Source organism: Bison bison, unplaced genomic scaffold (assembly GCF_000754665.1).
Source record: "Bison bison bison isolate TAMUID 2011002044 unplaced genomic scaffold, Bison_UMD1.0 scf7180017864267, whole genome shotgun sequence".
Lineage (NCBI taxonomy): Eukaryota > Metazoa > Chordata > Mammalia > Artiodactyla > Bovidae > Bison > Bison bison.
The window spans coordinates 1,291,288-1,304,184 of record NW_011494839.1 but is presented as its reverse complement, the minus strand read 5'-3'; the positions used below and the strand labels follow the sequence as shown (position 1 = coordinate 1,304,184).

At 41.5% G+C, this 12,897-nt stretch overlaps 1 protein-coding gene across 1 annotated transcript in view; it reads right to left on the bottom strand.

Annotated features, from left to right (window-relative positions):
• Positions 1–12,897, bottom strand: part of CPA6 (carboxypeptidase A6) — a 300,483-nt gene that overhangs the window by 15,461 nt on the left and 272,125 nt on the right. The window lies entirely within an intron of this gene.

Below are 12,897 nucleotides of genomic sequence, written 5' to 3'. Positions count from 1 at the left end.
AGTACCCAGGTGTTCTGCCCTTAGTCCATTTTCTCCAATAATCTCTCTTCAATGACGATGTCTTCTTCAGCTCCTGCTTATGTATTGATAGTTTCATTCATTTAGTTCTATGCACCTCAAACTAGGATGAGTCAGTGAACAAAATCAAGTTTTCTGCCAAATAGAATTTACATTTTAACGGTGGCAGTGACAGTGATGGGGAGAACACCACAGTGACTAAGTAATTGCACTGTGTAGTAGAAATGGAACAGAGAAAAGGCAGAGAGGAAAAGAAAGATCAGGAGTTCTGGGGATGTGAGTTGCGATTACAAAGATGGCACTGAGAGTTATTCTTAGTAGCTGAAGTTGAGCATTCTTGAAGAACACAGGGAGTCAGCCACTGCACCTGGGGAAGAGTGTTTTGGGTAGAGGTAACAGCCAATGTGATGGCTCCACAGCAGGCCTGGTGTGTGCCTGGCCAATGTGGATGGAGCCAAGTGTGAGGGTGGGGTAGAAATTGATGAGATCAGACAGTCAACGGGGGGCCAGGTCATGTGAAGTTTTTTTTTTAATTTGATTTTTATATTGGAGTACAGTTGCTTCACAACATTGTGTTAATTTCTGCTGTGCAGCAAAGTGGATCAATTATATGTATACATATATCCCCTCTTCCTTGGGTTTCCTTCCCATTTGGGTCACCACACAGCACTGAGTAGAGTTCCCTGGGCTATACAGTAGGTTCTCATTAGTTATCTGTTTTATACACAGTAGCGTATATATGTTGATCCCAGTCTCCCAACCATACCCCCTCTTTGGTACCCATATATTAGAGTCTGTGTGTCTGTTTCTGCTTTGCAAGTAAGTCAGAAGGAGACAAAAAAATACTGTATATTAATACATATATGTGGAATCTAGAAAAATGGTATATGTGTGTGTTTGTCTTAGTCGCTCATTCGTGTCCGACTCTTACCCCAAAAAATTAGAGTGAAAAAAATGACGAGGAAACCAGTGGGTTAGGAAGAGAGTTTTATATTATGGAGGTCAAGTGAAGCTAAATGTTTTGAAAAATAAAGCATGATTCACGTGGTCAAAGCAGCTTAGAAACTAAGTAAGGTGAGATCAAGACGTGACCATTGTATTTAGCAATGTGGGATTTGATTAGAGTATAATACATTGTGCAGTGACTTTATATAGTGTAATATTATGTGTAGAGACTAGAAGAGGATGAGACTCTGCTAAAAAGGAACAAAGGCATGGGGCAGTAGCTGGTGGAAGAAGGGGAGACAGGATTTTTTCAGATGAGAGGAATAATGGCATGCTTTCATGCTGATGGGGGAAAGCCCAGTAGAGAACCAAACAAACACACCAGCAAACCAGACAAACAGACAACAAAACAATAGAGATGGGAAAATTCCTGGAGCAATACTCTTGAGTAGGAAGTATCTAGTTCAAGTCAATGTCTTGAATCTCTATCTCAAGCTTTCTGCATGTCTCCACCGGCTTGTCTCAGAGGCACTGGAAGCTCAAGCTGTCCTTGGTTGAAATCATCTCTGTCTTTCCTACCCACCAAAGTGACCTCGTGCAATGTTTCTTAACCTATATTTCCCTCATTCATCAAGTGGCTCAAGTCAGAAACTTAGATGGAGAGACCCTGAAAGTTGCCCTCTCCCTAATCCCTCCATCCTGTTGGAGAGGAAATTCAGTCGATCCCATCTGTTCCACCTCTATGTGACTCCTACGAGCAAAGTGCAGACCCTCAGCATTATTCCCCTGCATTACCACAATAGTTCGTTGCCTTCAGTCTGGCTTGCCTTGAGTTCAGCCTTCTCAACAATGTCATTGTAATCTTCTAAAAACGTAAAACTGATCTTATTGCTCTGCTGCTTAAAAGCCCTTCAGTGGCTGCCTTCTAGATAAAGTTCTAAAGTTTTTGAGTGGGTGCTAAGTCACTTCAGTCATGTCTGACTCTGTGCACCCCCATGGACCATAGCCCGCCAGGCTCCTCTGTCCATGCGATTCTCCAGGCAAGAATACTGGAGTGGCTTGCCATGCCTTCCTCCAGGGGATTTTCCTGACCCAGGGATGGAACCTGCATCTCTTACATCTCCTGCATTGGCAGGTGAGTTCTTTACCACTAGCACCACCTGGGAGGGCTTTACTACGGCTTAAAGGCCATAGAGGTAGTGTGGTCAAGTGTCTGAAAATAGTAGAGAAAGGCATTACAGTCCATCTTGTTGTGTGTTTTTCTGTCTTAAAAAAAAATGAATTTATGGACTTGCCTGGGAGTCCTGTGGTTAAGACTCAGCACTTCCACTGCAGGGGGCATGGGTTCAATCCCTGGAAGGGGAACTAAGATCCCATATGCTGAGAGGCATGGCCAAAAATAAAAAAACCAAAACCCAATTGGTGATTTGTATCCTGTTGCTATACAGAGAGCACTGTGATTGGTATTTAACCATTTACCAGATGATGTCATGGACCTTCTGTAGTTCTATAATAGTTTCAAGGTTACATAGTTCCCCCTTTTTTGGAATTCAGAATGTCAGAGGGTTATGCTTTCTCCTTCTGACCAGATACCTATGGGATAAGGCCCTTCATGATCTGTTCTGTTGATTTGCTTGAAATTTTAGGTTCTACCAGTCTGTCTTAAACATTCTACTTCTACTTTTAATACACTACACTCTTCACTACACTATTGGTCATTTTCCTGATATTCCACACACCTTTGTCTCATGACTTTGTACGTGCTGTTCCCTTGTCTGATGCATCTCTGTTCTTCCCAGTCTGATTTTACTTGTTCTTCAGATACCACTTCTTCTTGGCATCTTTTCCAGTGGCCCCCAGGCTGGGTTAGGTGCCTGTACTTTGTATGCCTGTAACACCCTTTATCTGCATTTGTCATAAAACTTAGTGCCGATGTTAAAATGTATGCAAACCCATTTCCCTACTCGATTAGGCAAAGCAGAGTGCTTGACCAATGTTGGGTGCAAAATAAACTCAAAAGCATTTTATTTCATAATTATCATATATAAGCTAAATGGTATAATATGGAGAAGGATTATCCCTCAATTTAATGCTGTTTGCCTGAGAAACACATTAGACACTGGAGTATTCTATAGCACTTTATGGTTTAATTTTATTGATTGGCATCCTGCCAAGGTTATTTACCACAGATTACGTATTGATTCAGCAGCAAAATGGGATATCACATTGAGAATGCTTTCTGCCAGTGTATCTCTAATTTTTTGCCTTACTCATTTGTCTTTAAAAATAAAATCAGAATCCTGAATAGTGGGGCCTCTAAGATGGAAATAAATTAATTCAGGTGCAAAGAAAACCACTAAAACAATCTAATTTTATTTATAGCCTTTTGGGGCACTATCCAGGCTTTACTAAAATGTGAAGAAACAGCTCACAAATATTATTGAACAGAAAGTCCCCGGCGGATTTTAAGTAACCATGTTGGATATACAATTTGAAGAGTCCTGTCCAAACCTAGCCTCAATTACACAGATTCTGATCAGAAATAGCTGCTGTACTCCAGAAGATCAAGATAGCAGAAAGCTAAAGTACCAGGACACATTTCAAAGAAACAACACCATAAAAGAATTCCATAGCCAGGAAACAATGATAAAACAGGCTTCTGAGGGAGAGGAACAAGAATCATCTAAGCCATCACTCTAGGTTTTAGGAGCATGAGAATGTACAGGTTATTAGTTTTCTCTCAGTTTATGGGACCCAATATATTGTTTCTGAAGCTGAAACAACAGTCTCTTTCCCATCTTTACATGCAGAACAACTGCAGAATATATAACAGGATCTCTGCAGTGCAGAGTGGGGAGATGGTAGTCTCGCCAAAAAAGCAGCAGACATCTCTGTTCTGAATGCTTCAGCAGTTTAACTTCCACACCATAGATCACCTCTTTCATTTCTGAGGACTGAGATGCAAAACTCTACAAGGACCTCGTAAATCTAGGCAGAAGACAGTGTGTGCACATATAAGGAAACGAGAGGAGAAGACAACGTAGGATGTAACAGTCATAAAGTGCGCGGTGCAGGCTGAGTGCATAGGAGCACAGAGGGAGGAGAGAGAGCGCGGGAGACCAGGGAAGGCCCACTGAGGCTGTAATAGCGAAGAAACTCAAGGGACTCAAGACAGATGAAACTTGAAAAGATACTACTTTACTGGGAAAAAAAAAAAAAAAAAAAAGACAAAAAATAAATTCTGTTGTTTCTATGAACCTTAGTCCTTGTGGATGGTAAAATGAGGTGGAAGGTAGTCTTTAGAGAAGAAATGGAGAAGGAACTGATACTAGAAGCAGCAATGGGCTGAAAATCACAAGACCGGGCTTGGTCAGAGCTGTCCTAATGAGCTCAGTGAACAGGCGTGTCACTGCTCTGGCTTCACTGGTCCTGGGTGGATTAGGGACCGAATTAGTGATTCTTATGTGCTGCTGTGATGTAACTGAAAGTGGGGTCTGGCTGCTCACTGCTCAAAAGCCAATAAAGAGGCCAGGTTGGTAGAAAGTTTGCTGTATTTTAGATGCCAACAAACTTTCCACTTTGGAGGCTGGGGGAGTGAGGGAGAAGGCAGATGCCTGTCCAAAGGCTGACTCTGTTCACCCCCAACCAGTGGGCAAGAGTTTTTATAGACAGAGGGAGGAGGCTTGGTTACATGCAGAAACAGCACAGTCATCTCTGACAAGCATTTTGAAATTGGTCATCAGTGGTCTGACCAGCGTCATGATGATTGTTTTAAGTACAGTTAATCTTCAGTTCCAGGGTTTGTTTGTTTCCATTTCTTTGAGGCTGGTTCTCAGAATTATGGGAGCTTATGTCATGCTTATAGTCTGGCCTTCAAGTACTGCAATAGTTAACTTCCACCTTGTGGGGGTTTCAGTATCTATAAGACAGATCACAAGATATAGCTCAGAATATTATTAGTAGCTCTTGAGAAGGAACTAAATGTCCTTGACTATGCTTAGTGACTGTTCAGACACTGAGTCGTGTCCAACTCTTTGCAACCCCATGGACTGCAGCACACCAGGCCTCCCTGTCCTCTACTATCTCCCAGGGTTTGCTCAAGTTCATGTCCATTAAGTCAGTGATGCTATCTTTAGCTTAGTGACTAAATTATTATTATTTAGTTTGGTTGCCTGTTTTCCTTTGTTTCTGCGTTTTCTTACTTCTGTGATTCAACTTATCCTTTGGTTAAAGTTTTTTTTTTCACAGACCAAAGGCAGACTGAGGACGCAAAGGGGTGGGGGAAGGGGGGCCAGGACCATAGGATCCTGCTCTATTTCTGTGACAATGTGTTGCTATCAGTCCTGGGGTTTGTCTGACAGTAGCTGGTTCTCACGTTACAAAATTGTTGAACTAAAAGAATTGGTTTATTTATCCTGATAAATAACTCAATTTATTCTAACATAAGCTTGTAATGGGGGAGAAAAAAGGTCAATTAGAACATGTGTGTTGGAATGAACCAAAAGGAGTGTGCCCCTCTTTTCAGCTGGGCATGTAGCAGTGGAAAAAATAAACTGAGAACTATTGGATGAGAAAGATCGCTGTGACTCTTCACAGCATTGATAGTTTAGGGCAGGGGTCTCCAACCTCTGGGATCTAATGACTGATGATCTGAGGTGGAGCTGATGTAATGATAAAAGAAATAAAGTGGACAATACATGTAATGGGCTTGAATCATCCCCAAACCACCCCTGATGCCCCCAGTCCTTGGAAAAATTGTCTTCTATGAAACTGGTCCCTAATGCCAAAAAGGTTGGGGACTGTTAGTTGCAGATTCCAGGCCAGATGAAAAAAAATTCAGTATAATTACATGCTTATTTTTCTTTAACATCCGTAGATTATGTTCTAAGGATATGAGGATAAAACTTACTAACACAAGTAATGTAAATTGATTTATGTTTGCAAGCACATTGTTTAATTCTCAGATTAGAAATACTTTTCTTCAATAAACACTTCCCTCCTTGCCTAAGGTCCTCCAACCCCTTTCCAAATCTGCTTCTCTTCTTTTATTACAGATTTTCATTTGTGGCACCTGATTGCCCAAACCAGAAATCATTTATTGTATCCAGCAGTGTGCAAAGGGCTGTTGGTGCCATCTTAATTTCCCACCAATACACCCAACCCAACTACTATGGTTTCAATCAAACTTTCCAGAATTATTGGAGGGGTTCCCTGACTCCAGGCTCTTCTTCTGCATCCTCAGAGTTCCAAGTTAATCTTACTAAAATTCAAATCTTACCACATAGTTCCTTTGCTTAAAACTCACCACAGCCTTTAGGAGAAAGGGGCTGGTTGAGAGGCTTTTCTTCTATGCCCCTTGTGGTACGCTGAATAATGACCACCAAAGATTGCCAGGTTCTAGCCCATGGAATCTGTCAGTTTCCCCAAATGGAAAAGGGCCTCTGCAGATGTGATACACTGAGGAGTCTGACACGGGGGTGATTATCCTGGATTATCTGGGTAGGCCCTAATATAATCACAAGTATCCTCTAAGAGTGAAATTTGATTAAAGACAGAGGGCATGTGACAGCAGAAGAAAGCTGAGTCAGAGAAGATGCTATGGTGCTGGCTTTGAAGGGGAAGGAAGAGGTCACAAGGAATACAAGAGGCCACTAGAAGCTGGAAAAAGCAAGGAAGTGTTTTCCTCTATAGTCTCCTGCAGGAATGGGGGCTTAGCACACCTTTAGCCTGGTGAAATCTGGCCTCCAGAACTGTAAGAAAATAAATTTGTTTTGTTTTAGCTACTCAGTTTGTGGCAATTTGTTAGAGCAGACACTAAATGAAGTGAAGTGAAGTCGCTCAGTCGTGTCCAACTCTTTGCGACCCCATGGACACCAGGCTCCTCCGTCCATGGGATTTTCTAGGCAAGAGTACAGGAGTGGGTTGCCATTTCCTTCTCCAGGGAACTTCCTGACCCAGGGATCGAACCCAGGTCTCCCACATTGTAGACAGACGCTTTACCGTCTGAGCCACCAGGGAAGTCAATAGGACACAAATACACTCTTATAATCATCCTTTATTTATCCCTAAATAGCATTTATCATAGTTTAATTTAATTTTATTTTCACTTAACTGTCAGTCTTTTTTTATACTCCATTTATTTTTATTATAAAATATTGGCCATATTCCCTGTGTTGCACAATATATCCTTGTAGCTTATTTCATACAGTATAGTTTGCACCTCTTAATCCTCTATTCCTATATTGTCCCGCCCCACTTCCCTTTTCCCACTGATAACCCTAGTTTGTTCTTTACATTTTCTTTATCCATTCATCTCTTGTTGGACACTTGGGTTGCCTTCATATCTCAGCAATTATAAATAACATTGCTGTAAATATTGGGGTGCATGTATTGTTTCAAATTAGGGTTTTTGTTTTTTTCAGATATATACGTAGGGATGGAATTTCGGGGTTCTATGTTAGTCCGGAGAAGGCAATGGAACCCCACTCCAGTACTTTTGCCTGGAAAATCCCATGGACGGAGGAGTCTGGTAGGCTGCAGTCCATGGGGTCATTAAGAGTCGGAGACGACTGAACGACTTCACTTTCACTTTTCACTTTATTGCATTGGAGAAGGAAATGGCAACCCACTCCAGTGTTCTTTCCTGGAGAATCCCAGGGACGGGGGAGCCTGGTGGGTGCCGTCTCTGGGGTCGCACAGAGTCGGACACGACTGAAGGGACTTAGCAGCAGCAGCAGCATGTTAGTTCTACTTTTAGTTTTCTGAGAAACCTTCATAGTATTTTCCATGGAGGCAGCACCGATTTACATTCCCACCAACTATGTATAAAGGTTCCTTTTTCTCCACATCCTCCTCAACGTTTATTATTTTGGTTCTTTTTGATGATGGCCATTTTGACAGGTGTGAGGTAATATGTCGTTGTGATTTTGATTTGCATTTCTCTGATGATTAGTGATGCTGAGTGTCTGTTCATGTACCTGTTGACCATCTCTATGTCTTCTCTGGCAAATGCCTACTCAGATATTCTGCCCATTTTAATATGGTTGTTGGTTTTTTGATGTTGAGTTGTATGAGCTATTTATATATTTTGGATAAAATTAATCACTATTGGCCATATAATTTGCAAATATCTTCTCCTATTCAGTAGGTTGTCTTTTCATTTTGCAGATGGTTTCCTTTGCTGTGCAAAAGCTTTTAAGTTTAATTAAGTTCTATTTTTTATTTTTGCTTTTTATTACTTCTGCTTTAGGAGACAGATACAAAAAAATGTATTGCTACTATTTATGTCAAGCAGAGACATTACTTTGCCAACAAAGGTTCGTCTAGTCAAGGCTATGGTTTTTCCTGTGGTCATGTATTGATGTGAGAATTGGACTATGAAGAAGGCTGAGTGCCAAAGAATTGATGCTTTTGAACTGTGGTGTTGGAGAAGACTCTTGAGAGTCCCTTGGACTGCAAGGAGATCCAGCCAGTCCATTCTGAAGGAGATCAGCCCTGGGATTTCTTTGGAAGGAATGATGGTAAAGCTGAAACTCCAGTACTTTGGCCGCCTCATGTGAAGAGTTGACTCATTGGAAAAGACTCTGATGCTGGGAGGGATTGGGGGCAGGAGGAGAAGGGGACGACAGAGGATGAGATGGCTGGATGGCATCACTGACTCGATGGACGTGAGTCTGAGTGAACTCTGGGAGTTGGTGATGGACAGGGAGGCCTGGCGTGCTGCGATTCATGGGGTCGCAAAGAGTCGGACACGACTGAGTGACTGATCTGATCTGATCTGATGTCAAAGAGTGTTCTGCCTATGTTTTCCTCTAGGAGTTTTATGTATGCTCAGTTGCTCCCATGGACTGTAGCCTGCCATGCTCCTCTGTCCATGGGATGTTCCAGGCAAGAATACTACAGTGGGTTGCCATTTCCTCTTCCAGAGGATCTTCCTGACTCAGGGATCAAACCCACGTCTCCTGCATTGGCAGGACGATTCTTTAGCACTGAGCCACTTGGGAAGCCAGGTCTAGGACTTTTATAGTTTCTGGTTTTATATTTGGGTGTTTAGTCCATTTTGAGTTTACTTTTGCATATGCTGTTAGAGTTCTAATTTCATCCTTTTACATGAAGCTGTCTAGTTTTCCCAGCACCACTTACTGAAGAGATTGTCTTTCTTCATTGTATATTGTTGCTTCCTTTGTCATAGATTAATTGGCCATGACTGTGTGGGCTTATTTGGGGCTCTCTATTCTGTTCCATGATCTGTGTATCTGTTTTTGTGCCCGTACCTACTGTTTTTCATTACTGTAGCTTTGTAGAATGGTCTGAAGTCAGGGAGCTCGATTCCTCCAGCTCTGTTCTTCTTTCTCAAGATTTTAACTATATTCTTGAGGGCAAGAATCATGTCTTTTTATTATTTGTATCCCTTTACATAGCATACTGCTTTTAGAAATATTAAGTAAATGAATGAATTTATTAATATGATTCAGACCAGACGATGCTTCTACAAAATTATTATTTTTTCTCTCTTTTGACATTCTTTGGTTTGAGGGTCAAAGTTCTTTAACTGGATATATAAGGAAGCTAATTTTCTGGCTAAAGATCTGAGTTTTAAACTCCACTGTGCCCCATCCCTCCTCCAGTCAGTCACCATGTTTTATCCCTCCATCTTTCCAGTGTCCGCTTTCTCTCCTCTTTGGCTCTATCCTAATTTTGACATCCCTCATCTCTCACCTGGACAACACCATGCCCTCTCAGCTAGTCTCCTTGTCACCACACACTTTAATCATCCTTTCTACTGCTATCGGAGCCCTTTTCTAAAACACAAATAGATGGTGTTATCCTATCCAGCTCCCCTCCCCCCAGTTCTCATTGGCTCCTCATGGACACCACCACCAGCAACCACCCTCGGCACGGTGCCCAAGCCCAGGCCGACTGAACGTTTTTAGACTCACGTTCTCTCCTGCATACCCCACAGGCAGCCCCTGCTCTCACTCGTCAGTTCCCGCTTCCTCATCCCCCCACACCTCCTTGCCTTTCTTCCTCTCCTTCAGCCTGGACTGTCTGGCTCCTCTCTTGCAACCTATCAAGGTCCTTCCACACCTGAAGGCTGAGCTCAAAAGCCACTGATCTGCAGCTTTTCCATCTCACGCTGGTCAGAATTTCTCTTCCCTCTTGCCTCTGTAAGGGGACACTTGTTCCTCTGTTTTTCAGTTTTCACTCAGTCTCAAAGCACAGCTGGTTGTTTACCTGCAATCTCCCTCATTGACCACCAGTTCCCAAGAACAAGAACTTGATAGTATTCCTATTTGCCTATCAGCCATAGCAGGGACTCAATAAATGTTTATTAAGTCAATCTGCCCTACAGCAAGGTCCCTCTTAGTCTATCACATTAAAATTCTACTTGTGTTTTATATTTTAAGGTCAGTTTTATTATAATTTAAGGTTGTAATAGAAGGTGAGAGACTGAACAAGAGCTGAACAAAGATGTTGCTTTTTAGCTTTCCAGTGTACTCTTAAAATATGTACAAATAAAACCATACCTGAGAATAAGAATAAGAATATACCTGAGAATGAGAATAAATTAAAAGGGAATCAATAGTTTTAAATCATATTACTGCTTTGTCTTTGATTGTTGCCCATGTCCTTCTCAATCTAGGGGTGATAAATGAAATGGATTAGTGCTATTCTGTTGTTGTTATGGAACTTGTTGGAAGCTCATTCTGGGATTTCTCTTTCAGAATTACTTAGTCTGGAATGACATGCTGGAACCTGATTTTAAACAGATGTCAGTGTAAGAAAATAGATATTGTATCCTAATGGAATATGTCACATTAATTAAAATATTTTTTGCTGATGTACATTTTCTGTATAACAAAGCATTTTTGTAAAATGTTTTGAATCAAAGTAAAACTTTTTCTCTCAATCTCTTTCACAGTCAACACTTCTAGGGTAGTACTGAGAGGGATGATGGGGAAGGCCAGATGGGTAGAGGACCATGCATTTGGTGTTAGATTTGTTGTTGCTTAGTCATTAAGTCATGTCTGACTCTTTTGTGTCCCCATGGACTGTAGCCCATCAGGCTCCTCTGTCCATGGGATTTTCCAGGCAAGAATACTGGAGTGGGTTGCCATATCCTCCAGGGGATCTTCTTGATGCAGGGATCGAACCAAGTCTCCTGTGTTGACAGGTGGATTCTTTACCACTGAGCCACCAGGGAAGTCTGTGTGTTAGATTAGATAGTCTGTGACTTACTACTCTCCACCCCATGTGGTGGGGCAGTGAGTGGAGGCAGTGAGGTATGCTGGTGGAAAAAGTATGATATGACTTCTTTATAGGCCCATGAATTACTGCTTTTTGGCCTCACTCTCCTGTGTTTTACTAATAATAGTACCTTTGGAGCTTGATTTAGTTGAAATTTTATTTTGTTTTTTCAGAAAAGAATCTTATTTTTACTGCTTTAATTTTATTTTTGAAGGGCCAGTGGATATACATGGTTTGCCATGTCAAGTGCTCCCGTTTCATCTGTCTAGCCATCATTTCTTTTCCTGAGAAGCAATCACTTTTACTACTTTCTTGTACTGTTTCATGGTTAGGCTTTGCATTGATAAGCAAAAAGCCAGTTAAAATACCTATTTTTGAGGAAAAACCCTTTTTTAAAACAAATAGTAGTATTCTTTATATATATTAATCTAAAGCCTTATTCTGTTCAACTGTGTGTGTTGATATGTGTAATTCTGGAGATTTTTCCATATCAGTCCATAAAATAGTTGTCTAATTCTGACAATTGCACTGTATAATTATAGCCTAACTTCCTTAACTAGTCCTTTGTTGGTGGAATTTGATGCTTCTAATCTTTTGTCATGACAAAAGAGTGCTGCAGTGGATATCCTTGTATATATGTTATTTTCTACACATGTGAATATAGCCATAGGACATATTCCTAAGAGTAAAATTATTTATTCAGTCAAAATGATGTGTATTTTAAAACAATTTTGGTAGACATTGCCAAATACCCTTTCAAAGAAGTTCTACTCATTCACATTCTTAACAGAAATGTATCAGATCAGATCAGATCAGTCGCTCAGTCGTGTCCGACTCTTTGCGACCCCATGAATCGCAGCATGCCAGGCCTCCTTGTCCATCACCAACTCCCAGAGTTCACTCAGACTCACATCCATCGAGTCAGTGATGCCATCCAGCCATCTCATCCTCTGTCGTCCCCTTCTCCTCCTGCCCCCAATCCCTCCCAGCATCAGAGTCTTTTCCAATGAGTCAACTCTTGGCATGAGGTGGCCAAAGTACTGGAGTTTCAGCTTTAGCATCATTCCTTCCAAAGAAATCCCAGGGCTGATCTCCTTCAGAATGGACTGGTTGGATCTCCTTGCAGTCCAAGGCACTCTCAAGAGTCTTCTCCAACACCACAGTTCAAAAGCATCAATTCTTTGGCACTCAGCCTTCTTCACAGTCCAATTCTCACATCCATACATGACCACAGGAAAAACCATAGCCTTGACTAGACGAACCTTTGTTGGCAAAGTAATGTCTCTGCTTTTGAATATGCTATCTAGGTTGGTCATAACTTTCCTTCCAAGGAGTAAGTGTCTTTTAATTTCATGGCTGCAGTCACCATCTGCAGTGATTTTGGAGCCCAGAAAAATAGTCTGACACTGTTTCCACTGTTTCCCCATCTATTTCCCATGAAGTGATGGGACCAGATGCCATGATCTTAGTTTTCTGAATGTTGAGCTTTAAGTCAACTTTTTCACTCTCCACTTTCACTTTCATCAAGAGGCTTTTTAGTTCTTCTTCACTTTCTGCCATAAGGGTGGTGTCATCTGCATATCTGAGGTTATTGATATTTCTCCTGGCAATCTTGATTCCAGCTTGTGTTTCTTCCAGTCCAGCGTTTCTCATGATGTACTCTGTGTATAAGTTAAACAAACAGGG